Here is a 13,532-nt window from a genome sequence, read left to right as displayed (position 1 = left end):
ATGATTGGATAAGATCACAATTCCATCAACAATGCATTAGTGAGGGACATATTGAATTTGTGTTTTCATTGCTGTAGAGAATTCCTAGATAATGAAACTTTCTCTACCAGAGCAGGTTAGCACTATCTTTGTAACTCAGAGTCTAGAATGTTAGTTACCTAAAGGTTAAGTGTCTTGACTGGGTTCACACAGCCAGGATATGTCTGGAAGGAGAAAAACTATTTTTAAAATACAGAAAATTGCTCAGGAAAATCTGGTCAATTTGCTAAATCAACTTTAAAGGATAAAGCAATTGATTGGGACCCTTGTTCTATGAAAGTGACTCAATTCAACCTAGTTAGGTGTGAACATATCTTTAAAGTAGTTAGTTCTTCCATTTCCACAGTTTGATACATTTATTTTAAGGACCTGGATTGCCTCATACCAATAGGTATGAGGATACTTATTGGCAAACTATAATTTATGTCACAGATAGAATGACATAATTTTAGTGTGTGACATTTGCACTACCAGTTCTTCCTTATTTCCAATAATATTCTATAATATTTATAATCAATTAGCATGATTTTAGAATCCAAAAAATACCAGTCAAGGTGGACAGAATCTCTAAATGATTAGAAATCTTGTGGGACCAATGATGGTCAAAAACTATATAAAAGATTAGAATGATAATGATATTCTTTCAATTAACTGTGATTATCTAGCTAGACATCACAACCAAACAATGCCAGATGTCCACAAATATACTCCAAATGTGAATTCCTAGTGGATAAAATATAAATTTATCATTTTTTACTTTGCTTCAAATGAAATGTATGGCTACTTTCTAAAGGAAGTTGCTTCATCCTAAAGATCTTCCTAATCACTCTGTTTTATACCAGCCTCCATTCTTACATATATACTTTCAATTGGAAACCTACATTATTAAAAAAAAAACAACAAAGTATGGATTTCTTTCTAGAATATGAAACAAAAATAATTTTGAAATGAATCAATTAACTCTATAAGTGTATATTCCAAGGCAAAAACATTAACAATAGAAAAACTAGAAAATATACAAATCAATCATGTACAGTGAAAATTACTAAAAAAAATTGAGCTGGATAAAAGAAGACTTTCAACACATTAGGTAAATTTTCAATGGAGAATTTTTTTTAAAAACATAGAAATTCTATAGGATAAGAAAGCTTGGAAGGGTGGTCATCTATGCTAGTGAGATGAATATACATTGATCTCATTGAATATAAGTTCTTTTAGGTCACAGATTGCCTTGTGTTCTGTGCATCCTTAGCACTTAGCTTATTCTTTGTTTCTTGATTTCTTATTTGATGAGATCAGAGCTGCTTCAGAACACCATAATAAACCCTCATTTGATATTCAGCTACATAATTGAGTTTTCTCAATAAGAATATACAAATAACCATAGAACTTGTAAAAATCATACTTGTTTCAATGCAAATCTTTCTTTAATGTGTCACATGTTGCCCCCTGTCTTCTTAAAAAGGATGTACAAAAAAAAGTTTCACACTTCCTATATGATTCAGTGTGATTATTAGGAACATCCATTCTCTTACTATAATATAATGTTACCCTCAGGAGCTTTTGAAGTATGCATAACTATTTGCTCCTGCACAAAATGACTTTGTACTCATTTAACATTTGAGAGTTCTTGTGTATTCTCTTTGTTTCCTTCCTTCTTTCTTACTGTCTTTTTTTTTTTAAGATATAAGGCCCAGCCCAAACAAAGTATTTTATATTGTATGGAAAGACTTGACAGATGTGATTAGTAAGCTATCAGTTGAAATGGTCTTGTTTGGAAAATACCACTATTATTAAAATGTTTTTAAAAGTGTGTGCAAGTCCTAGACTAGTAAATAAAACTTCTATTCCACACAACATTCTAGGATGCCATATTAAAAGAGAAGTTTGTGAACACTTAGAAAAGAAAAAGAGGTGATCATTAATAGCCAGCATTGTTTCATTATATACAAGTCATAGCTACATAATATCATTTTTTCCATACTGAAACTGTTACTGGTAGATCAGGAGAATGTTCTGGACATGACAGATTTCATTATTAAAGCCAATAATGCCATCATTGGAAGGGGGAGATAGAATTATTGGTAAGATGGAAATGTATTTAGGTGACTTTGTTACTGTTTGAATTGTTATACCCAAAGGATAATCCTTAAGTGGGTAGACAACAGTTTGGGAGATGGTCTCCCATGAAGTACACCACTCTTTGGTGTTGTGCAGTTTAATATTTATATCAGTGAATTGGGTGAAGACACAGATGCCCTGCTTATTAAATTTGCACATGATTTGTGACATATTAGTTAACAGACTACATATCCAAATAGATCTGTGAAGATTAAATTTAAATCTCCCTTGATTATAACAATGAAATTAATTAACTCTCCCCTGATTGTAAAAATTAATTTTTAACCCCTAACTATTTTTAGAACACCCTTCTTAAAGTTGAGTATGAAGATCTGCCCATTTTTAGATCTAATCAGCAAAAGTGTAAACATCCCACTTAATCATTGAGTTGGAGGTCTATGACCCACATGTGCGATAGTGGGTGATAAATCAGAATCAACTGACTGCCTTCTGGGCACTCCTAGAGCAGAGTGTCAACTGTGATTGATAGACATAAAATTAGGGGAAGACACAGGAAGAAACGCAAGAGAAAATGTCTTTAAAAGGGAGTGACAACTTCCTGAAGAAATTCAATTCTTCATGCTTTTGAGGTGAGGCTGGTGAGGGGAAGAAGGATCTGCTGACTGGACCTGAGACCCTGTTCCTTTAACTGACAGGTGGTTAGTGAAAAGCTGACTCTTAACTGCTGGATTTTTCTGAAGAGACTTCCCCAGGTCCTGGGCTACAAGGGCAGAAGCCCATTGGGTTGAGGACTGAACTCTCCTGTATGGGTTGAGCCAGGGAGCTGGAGATAAATTACTTAGTGTTTAGGCTAGATATCTTACCTTATCCTCTCTCTTCTTACTTCACTCTTTTTACAATTTGTAAATAAATTGTAAATAAATCTCTTTGTAATTAATTAATTTCTGGTGACCAAACTCTTAAATAATCCAGTACAACCCTTTTAAAATAACCCCTTTTAGCCCTTACAGATCTCAACAAGACATAGTAAGAGGATTAATTAAAGAAGATGAAGTTTAATAGACATAAATGCACATGTGATTAATTTTAAAAAATTAAATATAGAAGAGCTTTGGCTAGAGAACATTTCTTATGAAAAAGATCTGATAGTATTCTTAGACTACAAGCTTAATATGAGTTAACATTCATGTCTGAATGTCCCCAGTTTTGCTTTGCAAATAGAAATGCTTTTTCATCCATTCATTAATTTATTCATCCACCAGATCCTTATAACAACAACAATAAAACTTTAGGTAAGTAAAACAAACTAATATATTGGCCATGTCTGACAATACATGCCTCATTTGCCATTTTGAGTCTACTGTTCCACTGTAGAGAAGATAGATATGAATCACCATTAGTCCTTGATTTCCCATCATTGTTCATTACCTTGTTCAGGGTTCTAATATATTTATGTGGTATTTTCCTATGGTCATCATGTAATAGCTAGTGCTCCTTATTTCTTTCTGAAGCACAAAATATGACATTTGAAATCAAATGAGTGGAAGATAGAAATGCACACTTAATACTATTAAATTGCATAGCTATATCTTACTATAAAAATGTCAGTCATGAGTTAATTTTCTCATCTTTCAAACAGAAAAGCTGCTGTCTCATCATTTGCTTCAAATAAAGAAGTAATTGTGGCAGTATTTTAAAACTACATCTTTAGTGACATCTGTCTACAATAAGGGTAAAAGAAGAGAATGTCACTTCCAAAAATAAGGACTTTTTAATGTGATTTTTCTGATGGGAGGTTTAGGAGTAGGGAATGTTTGACTTAGAAATATGCCTTTTTAAATATTCTCATTATTCATTATCAGACTTTACTAGGACCAATTCCACCAACAATGACATCTACCTACCAGAGGTACATAAATAGTAACCCAGGAAATTGTGCTGCTCCCAAACTTCATTCTAAGTTTGATAGGTTGGCTAGTAAGACAGGTGGCAAAGTAGAAAAGAGCACTTGATTTGAGTGAGAAGCTGTTCAGTAGTTTTTGATTTTTTGTGTCCAAGGATTATGACATGCCAGATCCTTCTATCATCCACTGTTTCCTGAAGTCTTTCCAAGCTCATGTTCATTGCTTCCATGAGGCTATCTGTCCACTTCATTCTATGCCTTCCTCATTTCCTTTTGTCTTTAATCTTTCCAAACATCAGTATCTTTGCCTGTGAATCTTAAAATTTCTCAGACTCTACCTTAGAACATTTGGTTAAGGCTATTCCCCATTTTAAACAATGGAGGTACTTAGTCAGGAATCTATATGAGAACTTTAAAATCACTCCACCCATACTTAGGCATACTTTAGGGGAAGATAAAGTTGTAAACTCCTTACTGAACAATGAAAAAGTACTTAACTAATACTTATAGTGAGGCAAAAGCCCTTAAGGTAGGTCTCTTTATAGATCTAATACAAAAGGGTGCTAAGTACCAATGAAGATTAAATTAACCACTAAAAGGACAAGCTTAGCAAAGAGATGTGAATTACTCAGAAGTTTTAGTCTACCCAGAGAAGGTGCTAACAAGATGTGAATTAAGAAGGTGATAACAAGATGTGAATTAAGAAGGTGATACAAGATGTGAAATAAGAATTTTCCTTTGGAAAATGTCTACTGTGATTGGTAGATGTGAAAATTTAGAGGAGGTGACATAGGAGAAAATTCTCTTTAAAAGGAGGTCAGAGGCCTCTGGACTGAGTTCAGCTTAGGAAGCTGAATTGGAGTCTCACAGTGGCTGAACTTAGTTGAGCTCAGGAGGGTCTGTACTGGAGGATCTCTCTGAACACTAGAGTTTTGCTTGGAAGGATCTTGTGGTGAGTGCTTAAAGACTAACTTAGTTTTCTCTCTTAAGGAGAAAGGCCTAGGCCATTGGCCTAGGCCCTATTTCCTCTTACTCTCTCTCCCTTTCCTTAATTCCTTAATTTGTATTAATTAAAATCTCCATAAATCCAAGCTGACTTGGGTATTTCATATTTGGGAATTTTTCCCATGGTGACCACTTTATTTTTAATATAAAATCAAGACACTAAAAATTTATCTTTGCAGTTTTGGCAATTCAAAGTCTTAAACCCATATTTTCTCAGTCACAGTTTATGGCAACCACTCTTTTGTCTGTAACAGTTTATGGCTGACCATGAAGGTTGTGATGAAAAACCCTCAAAATTTCTGTGAAATCTCTTTCCTTTCTCTCTTTATTACTTGCTCTGTCAGTCAGTCTTTTTAAATGTGCTAACTCGGCTTCAAAACACAGCTGCAAGAGCGGGTGAGTAAAAACATTTTGATTTCTCCTTAAATTAAATAGAACACAGCTGTTTTAAATCTTAGCAACAGGACACTAGGATCCTGGCTAGGAGAGCTGTTTCTAAATCTCCTTCCTTTAGGGAACAACTGCCTAAATTACAATTAAGGGAAACCTGGGAAAAACTTTTGACCTTGTCCTGCTCCCCACGTATTTACTTTAGAAATATGTGGATACAGCCAGTTCACAACATACTTAACAACTGGCTATTCAGCTCTATGACCAACCTTGTAAAATTTGCATTCATTGCCTCTCTGAGATTTCTCATACCATAGGGCTTATGGAAAAGTATAATCGACAACCTACTCCCCCTTGGAATTTAGATTGTTATAGCTGTAATGTTGTATTTCCTTACAAAACCCACTTCTCAGTCAAACCAACCGAGTGTTCCTTCTACTACTCTACAAAATGCAGAAATAACTAGTCTGCTTGAATTATAGAGGAAAGTCAGGGAGAGATTGTAGCTTTTATGAGAAGCATTAAAAGAGTTATGAACATATTCAGAATCTCTGTCCAACCCTGCTCTGGACACTAACTCTCCGAGCCAACCCACTGCTCCCCCTGCCAACTTAGCATTAGAACCCCCTGTCTTAACCAAACCACCCCTCCCCCTGCCCCATCGACCTCAGAAAACCCTACTTCTAACCAACCCACTCCTCCCCCTGCCCATGCTTTTGATCCCACACCCTCCACTCTGAGTTCACAACCTGCCCATGCTCCCAACCCTACCACCTCCACTCTAAGTTCACACCACACCCATGCTTCAGACCCTACTCATTCCTCCAACACTAATACCTCTGTATCTTTCACCCAGCTACTAACCCTTCTTCCTTTGCCCCTACTTCCCACCCTGCCCAATTTAATTCCCAGATCCTTCCTACCTCTAATCTTTCTGGTACTATGGGACAACAACAAACCCTCTCTCTCAGTGTGCCCAAATCTTTTCTTTATCATACCTACCCCATTGAAAATGAATTAAGAAGCCTAGAAACAGGAGTACCAAAAAATTCAGATAGGTTATTTCCTTTAAGGGAAGAACACACTTTTAATTAAGATGGAAACTTGGTATCTTTAAGACATCATACATCTTTAACCCTGAAGATTTAAATAAATTTAAGGAAAATCTTCCATCATTTGAGGAAGAACCAATATTAATTATTAAAAAATTAGAGAACATATTCAGAACTTTTGACCCCACTTGGATGGATGTTGAGAATTTGTTAGAGACATTTTTAACAAAAAGAGAAAAAAAACAATGTCGTCTCTCAGGCTAATCAGAAGCAAGGTAGAAAAGGAAATTATTGGCCAACTGAAGATCCACATTGCAACCCCAATGTTGAACTAGATCACACAAAACTAAACCAGGCCAGAGAAGCATTATTGACAGCCATGAGAGCTTACTCTGATTGACCTGAAAAGTGGTCAAACTTTGAAAAAACCCGACAACAAATTGATGAGACCCCCTCCCAGTTTATGGACAGACTTATTGATTTGGAAATACATATATGGACCTTGATTTATCCAGAGAAAGGGACATTAGGCAAATGTATAGGCAATTCATTGAGAATTGTTGTTCAGTGATAAAAGACTACTTTAAAACTAGCTGTACTAATTGGGACTCTATGGACCTTGAAGAATTGAGGAGAGTAGTGTAAACCTCAAATTTCCTTAGACTTATAATTGTTGAAAATTTCACCATTGGGATATTTCATACTTGGAAAATTTCTTACTGATAGTCTATTGGAATGGGAACTCCATTGGCATGGGAGGTTCCTTCTCTTCCCTTCTTAAGATTACTTTAGGACAGAAAACCTTTTGCTGAACAATGGAAAGGACTTTGACCTATGCTTAAGCATAGAACAGGAATTTCTTTGAGTCTTGATTGATTTTAGAATTGATACAATGGAGATACTTGGAATAAATCTCCACCCTATTCAGTCCTAATAGGATTGAGTAAGGGCTACAGCCTAGATCAAAATTTAATTATTCCAATCTCTACCATACTCAAGTTAACAGGATTTAGAAAGGGCTGTAACAAAGGAGTATAGATTTAATCATTTGAAAATATGACCTTCAACAGACATGTGCAAAAGCCAGAAACCTCTGGGCGGTCCTGGGTTAAGCAAGAGCCTCCATTGACAGGGAAATTGATGAAGAGTGATTGGTAGATGTGAGGACTGAGGGGAGGCAACTTGGATGGTGTCCTTAAAGATAGGAGGGTCTGGAGACTGAGAGGGAGAGGATTGAGTTTTTGGTCGGTGTGGTTCCTGGGCTCTGAGGAAGCTTGCTCTGAAGGAAGCTGAAGGTGGGGGCCTCTGAGACTGTTTCTCCATTTTGGACACGTGAGTGAAAGGGACTGATCTCTTTTCTTTGCCCCAGCTATCTAAGGGCTTGGGCCTTTTGGCCCAGCCTAAACAGAAGGGGTATTTAAGCCCTATTCCCTTCTCTCCCCTTTCTCTCTCTATATATATCTCTAATTCCTTTCTTGCTCCTATTGTAATTAAACTCCAAAAAAAGGCTGACGGCTGACTTGAGTTTTTCATTTAGGAATTACATAGCTGATTCCTTGGCGACCTTAAATTAATATATATCAGTCTTTTAAAGTGATTCCCTTGTAACATTGTGGCTGACCACACGGGAGTCTAAAGAATCCTCTCAATAAAACTTTTTCCTTGCCTTTTTACTATACTGTTTCACCACTTAGTCCTTTTTTTTAAAAAAAAAAACTTGGCTTAAAGACACAGCTGCTAGAACACGTGAGTATAAAAAACTTTTTCTCTTTTCTCCTTAAGTTAAATTGGAATCAGCAGTTTTTTCTTTTTCTTCCCTTTAATCTTAAGGGACAGCTGGGTAGCTCAGCGGATTGAAAGCCAGCCCTAGAGGCAGAAGGTCCTGGGTTCAAATCGGACCTCAGATACTTCCCAGCTGTGTGACTCTGATAGACAGAAAACAGCTGTTTTTAAATCTCAGCAACAGGACTCTAAAGTCCTGGCTGGAAGAACTGTTTCTAAATATCCTTTCCCTTAAGGAACAACTTCCTGGATTAAAAAAAAAAAAAACCCTGTGGAAAGTTTGTTGCTTTGCCCTGCTCCCCACGTGTTTTGTGAAATTACAAAATATACATATAAAAATGAGTACTACATTCTTTGACAATTATATGGCAGCTGAAGAAGTAGGGGCATTGAGGAATGAAGGATACCTCCAAATTTTTATATTAATAGGTACTGTCATTTTTGTACTCCTCAATACTATATTTAGAGATGAAAAAATAAAAAATATTGAGGATAAAATAAAACAAAATGAGGATAAAATAAAACAAAATGAGGATAAAATAAAACAAAATGAGGATAAAATAAAACAAAATGAGGATAAAATAGAAAATATTGAGGATAAAATAGAAAATGTTGAGGATAAAATAGAAAAAAATGAGGATAAAATAGAAAATATTGAGGATAAAATAGAAAAAATTGAGGATACAATAGAAAAAATTGAGGATACAATAGAAAAAATTGAGGATAAAATAGGAAATATTGAGGATAAAATAGAAAAACTTGAGGATAAAATAGGAAATATTGAGAATAAAATAGGAAATATTGAGGATAAAATGGGAGATATGGAAGATAAAATAGGAAAAATTGAGGAAAAAATGCAAGCCCAATTAGAAGATCTAAAATGTTTCTTACAGGATCAATGGGCAAACACCCACTCTACCAGAAACAGACCTGTTTCTGAACCTTTGAATGAGGAAATTTCCTTCCCTGAAATAGAGATGGAAAACACCTTACCTATAGCCCAGTTAACAGACTGCTTCTCTCGTGCAGTGAAAATCTTGTCTGAATTTAATCCCCAAAACCCTTCCCCTGCAATCCCAGCTTCTCATGTTCCTTCTCCTACAGAAAACCAAATTCCAATGCAAGGGAGATCTTGTCCTCCTAGAGAAACCTGTCCTTGTCAAACTGACCCACAGGTGCAAAATTCAACTAGAGGCCTGTTTCCTCTAAGAGAAGTACCTGAAATAGGACGAAATGGGGATGTGGTGACTTTAAGACATAGGATACCGTTTACTCCCCAAGAAATAAATGAATTTACACGAAATATCCCCACATATGAACAAGATCCTTTTCTAGTAACAAAAAAGATGGGAGACATATTTTTTCAATATAATCCGTCTTACAAGGACGTTGAGAGCTTACTACAGGCTTTTTTAAGTGAACGTGAAAAAAATAAAATAATTGCTCATGTCAACAAAACCCGGGGGCGTAATGCAGCACATTGGCCATCTCAGGATCCCGAATGGGACTATAATAATCCTGAGGACTATCTACAACTATACCGTTGTAGAGAGGCCATCCTCACGGCCATGAAGGAATGTGCGGACAGTACAGATAAGTGGATGGAACTGGAAAAAATTAAGCAAAAGGAAAACGAAACACCCTCCAGATTTATGGACAGAATTATCGAGTTTGGGGACAGATACTTAGATTGGGACTTAAATAAAGAGAATAGTTTAAGACAAGTTAGAAGAATCTTTGTAAATAATTCTTGCAAAGTAATTAAAAATTATTTTAAAACACAATGCCCAAGATGGTCAGATATGGACCTTGAAGAATTGCGAAAAACAGCTATATATGTTTTTAAGGGAAACGAAGAAAAGGAGAAAGAGAATAATGATGACATGGAGGAAATGAAGAAAAAAATGAGATGTGTAATAGATAGGATAACTAAATTAGAAAGTGGGCATGATAATGAACCAACGACAATTGCCCCTCTCCAGAAATCCAATTATCAATCCATTACTTGCCACTTCTGTGAGAAGAAGGGCCACAAAATGATGGAATGTAGAACCTTTCTTAAGATGTTTGGAAGGAATACACAGTTTAATAATGGTTTTAGAAATAATAACTATAGAAATTATGATAATGGTTATAGAAACCAGAATTCTAGAAATTATAATAATGACTATGGAAATAACTATAATGAATATAGAAATAAGAACTTTAGAAACCAGAATTATAGAAATAGGAATTGGGAAAATGACAATGCTCAAATTAAAGACAATTATAATGATAATGAACAACAACAATATATGAGAAATGGAGCTCGTCCAAAAAATACTCGAGGTGCTAATGATCCTCAGAGAGGTGCCCTTCAGGAGGGTGCCCAGGGAACTTCCCAGTATAATAAAGATGATTCTTCTTAGATTGTATTGATTTTGTTGATATTAATTAACCTTTTTCAGTTTTTTTTCTCTCCTCTCCAAATAGTAGGAAAGATGAATAAAGAACTTAAGACTATGATTGGCAAATTATGCACTGAGACCCATTTAAAATGGCCTGAAATTCTCCCTCTGGCCCTATTTTATCTTAGAAGCAGACCTAGAGGAGACTTATATATTTCACCATTTGAGATGCTTTTTGGACATCCGCCTATACAGGCTAAGCCTTTCTCCCCGGCTTATACATCGCTATTAGGGGGAGATATTACTATTGCTTCCTATATACAGGAGTTACAGCACAAACTACGTGAACTTCATGAATCTGGAGCTGCAGTACAAGCTGGACCATTAGACTTTTCTCTGCATGACCTGAACCCAGGAGATAAAGTTTATATCAAGAATTTCAAGCGAACTGGAGCAACTGAACCTTCATGGGAAGGACCATTCCAAATATTATTAACTACTCCAACATCTATAAAGATTGGAGAAAGAGACTCTTGGATTCACTGCTCACATGTGAAGAAAGCATCTTCTGCTGAGACTGATTGACTCTATCCTATCATATGAACTGTGACTCTATCTTATCATAAGAATTGGAGATAATAATCCATAGACAAATGGATGCTGGTTTTTTTTCTTTCAAGAATATATTGAATTACTGATTTTTTTTCTTATTTTTTCTTATTTCTTTTCTTTTATTTTTTATCAGAATATTTGATTTTTTTTCATTTTTGTACTGAAGGTACACATAATTAATATTAATTTTTTTTCCCCTGCAGTAATACAAGTTAATATATATACTCTTGCTATAATATCAATATATGCCTAAAAGCTTTAAACTATGGGAACCTGCCATTTATTGATAAAATATTATAGGACTGTGATTAATGTTTGTGTCTGATTCCAGGAAAAGGGATAAAAACAAGGAGCACAGACTAAACCTGAATAGTGCCAATAGAGCACACATGAAATATTAAAGTGAGACTCAAGGTTGCGACGCTTAACTTATGTTTAAGTCGTAGGACTTCCTTGTATCTACACTCCTTTCGAAGTACTCAAACAAGTACAAAGCTTGACTATCATGCTGGCTCCCTATATCTCTGAAGGAAAAAAAAATCAGACAAGGGAATGACATTTCCCCATCAAAATAGAATTCTAATTCTTTTCTTCTTATATTATGGCAACTTCCTGTAGTCTTGGCTACAAATGGCTAAGTGAAATATTACTGCATTCTGTCCTACATACTTGTGGGATAGAAATTACTTTAAACTGGACCTATACAAGGTCTATTTTGAAATTTTCTTATGTTTTTGATTATTTTTCTATTTTTTTTTATAATTGACACATACAACCCCATACCTGAACATTGCATTCTGAGCTAAACTTGATAATTTTTTTTAAATACTTACTTCAGGGGGGATTGTATTTTAATTTAAAATCTAAGAATTTTTGAATTTTTTTGTTTGAGATTTTATTTTTATAAAAATCCAAGACTTTTGTTTAAGATTTTACTGTTATAAAAAATTTTCAAAGATTTTGATTTTGTTCGAGAAAAGATCTTCAAGAAAGAAGCTTGAAACTTTTATATCCAGAGAATGAACTGTTGCAGAAAGATGCCAAAAACCTACACTTCATCAAGAAGATCAAGAATGAACTTTGGATGTGATTGATTGGACTGAACTTTTGATTGAACATTTATTGTAACATTTATGCCAAAAGGGACTGCCCCTAATTTGGCTTTCTGTCAATGCGCCTAGCAAACATTGGTTTTGCTTTCTTTTCTTTTCTATTTCCTCTCTCACTATTCTAATTTCTCTTAGAAATTGAATATTGTGTATATCTTTAGTTAGAAGTGAATTTAGAACTACAAAATGATTATGTTAAATGATCAATGGGGAGACTAGTCTCCCAATGATCATCAGGGGGGATTGTAAACCTCAAATTTCCTTAGACTTATAATTGTTGAAAATTTCACCATTGGGATATTTCATACTTGGAAAATTTCTTACTGATAGTCTATTGGAATGGGAACTCCATTGGCATGGGAGGTTCCTTCTCTTCCCTTCTTAAGATTACTTTAGGACAGAAAACCTTTTGCTGAACAATGGAAAGGACTTTGACCTATGCTTAAGCATAGAACAGGAATTTCTTTGAGTCTTGATTGATTTTAGAATTGATACAATGGAGATACTTGGAATAAATCTCCACCCTATTCAGTCCTAATAGGATTGAGTAAGGGCTACAGCCTAGATCAAAATTTAATTATTCCAATCTCTACCATACTCAAGTTAACAGGATTTAGAAAGGGCTGTAACAAAGGAGTATAGATTTAATCATTTGAAAATATGACCTTCAACAGACATGTGCAAAAGCCAGAAACCTCTGGGCGGTCCTGGGTTAAGCGAGAGCCTCCATTGACAGGGAAATTGATGAAGAGTGATTGGTAGATGTGAGGACTGAGGGGAGGCAACTTGGATGGTGTCCTTAAAGATAGGAGGGTCTGGAGACTGAGAGGGAGAGGATTGAGTTTTTGGTCGGTGTGGTTCCTGGGCTCTGAGGAAGCTTGCTCTGAAGGAAGCTGAAGGTGGGGGCCTCTGAGACTGTTTCTCCATTTTGGACACGTGAGTGAAAGGGACTGATCTCTTTTCTTTGCCCCAGCTATCTAAGGGCTTGGGCCTTTTGGCCCAGCCTAAACAGAAGGGGTATTTAAGCCCTATTCCCTTCTCTCCCCTTTCTCTCTCTATATATATCTCTAATTCCTTTCTTGCTCCTATTGTAATTAAACTCCAAAATAAGGCTGACGGCTGACTTGAGTTTTTCATTTAGGAATTACATAGCTGATTCCTTGGCGACCTT

This window comes from Monodelphis domestica, chromosome 4 (assembly GCF_027887165.1).
Source record: "Monodelphis domestica isolate mMonDom1 chromosome 4, mMonDom1.pri, whole genome shotgun sequence".
Lineage (NCBI taxonomy): Eukaryota > Metazoa > Chordata > Mammalia > Didelphimorphia > Didelphidae > Monodelphis > Monodelphis domestica.
Note: the sequence above shows the minus strand (reverse complement) of the source record.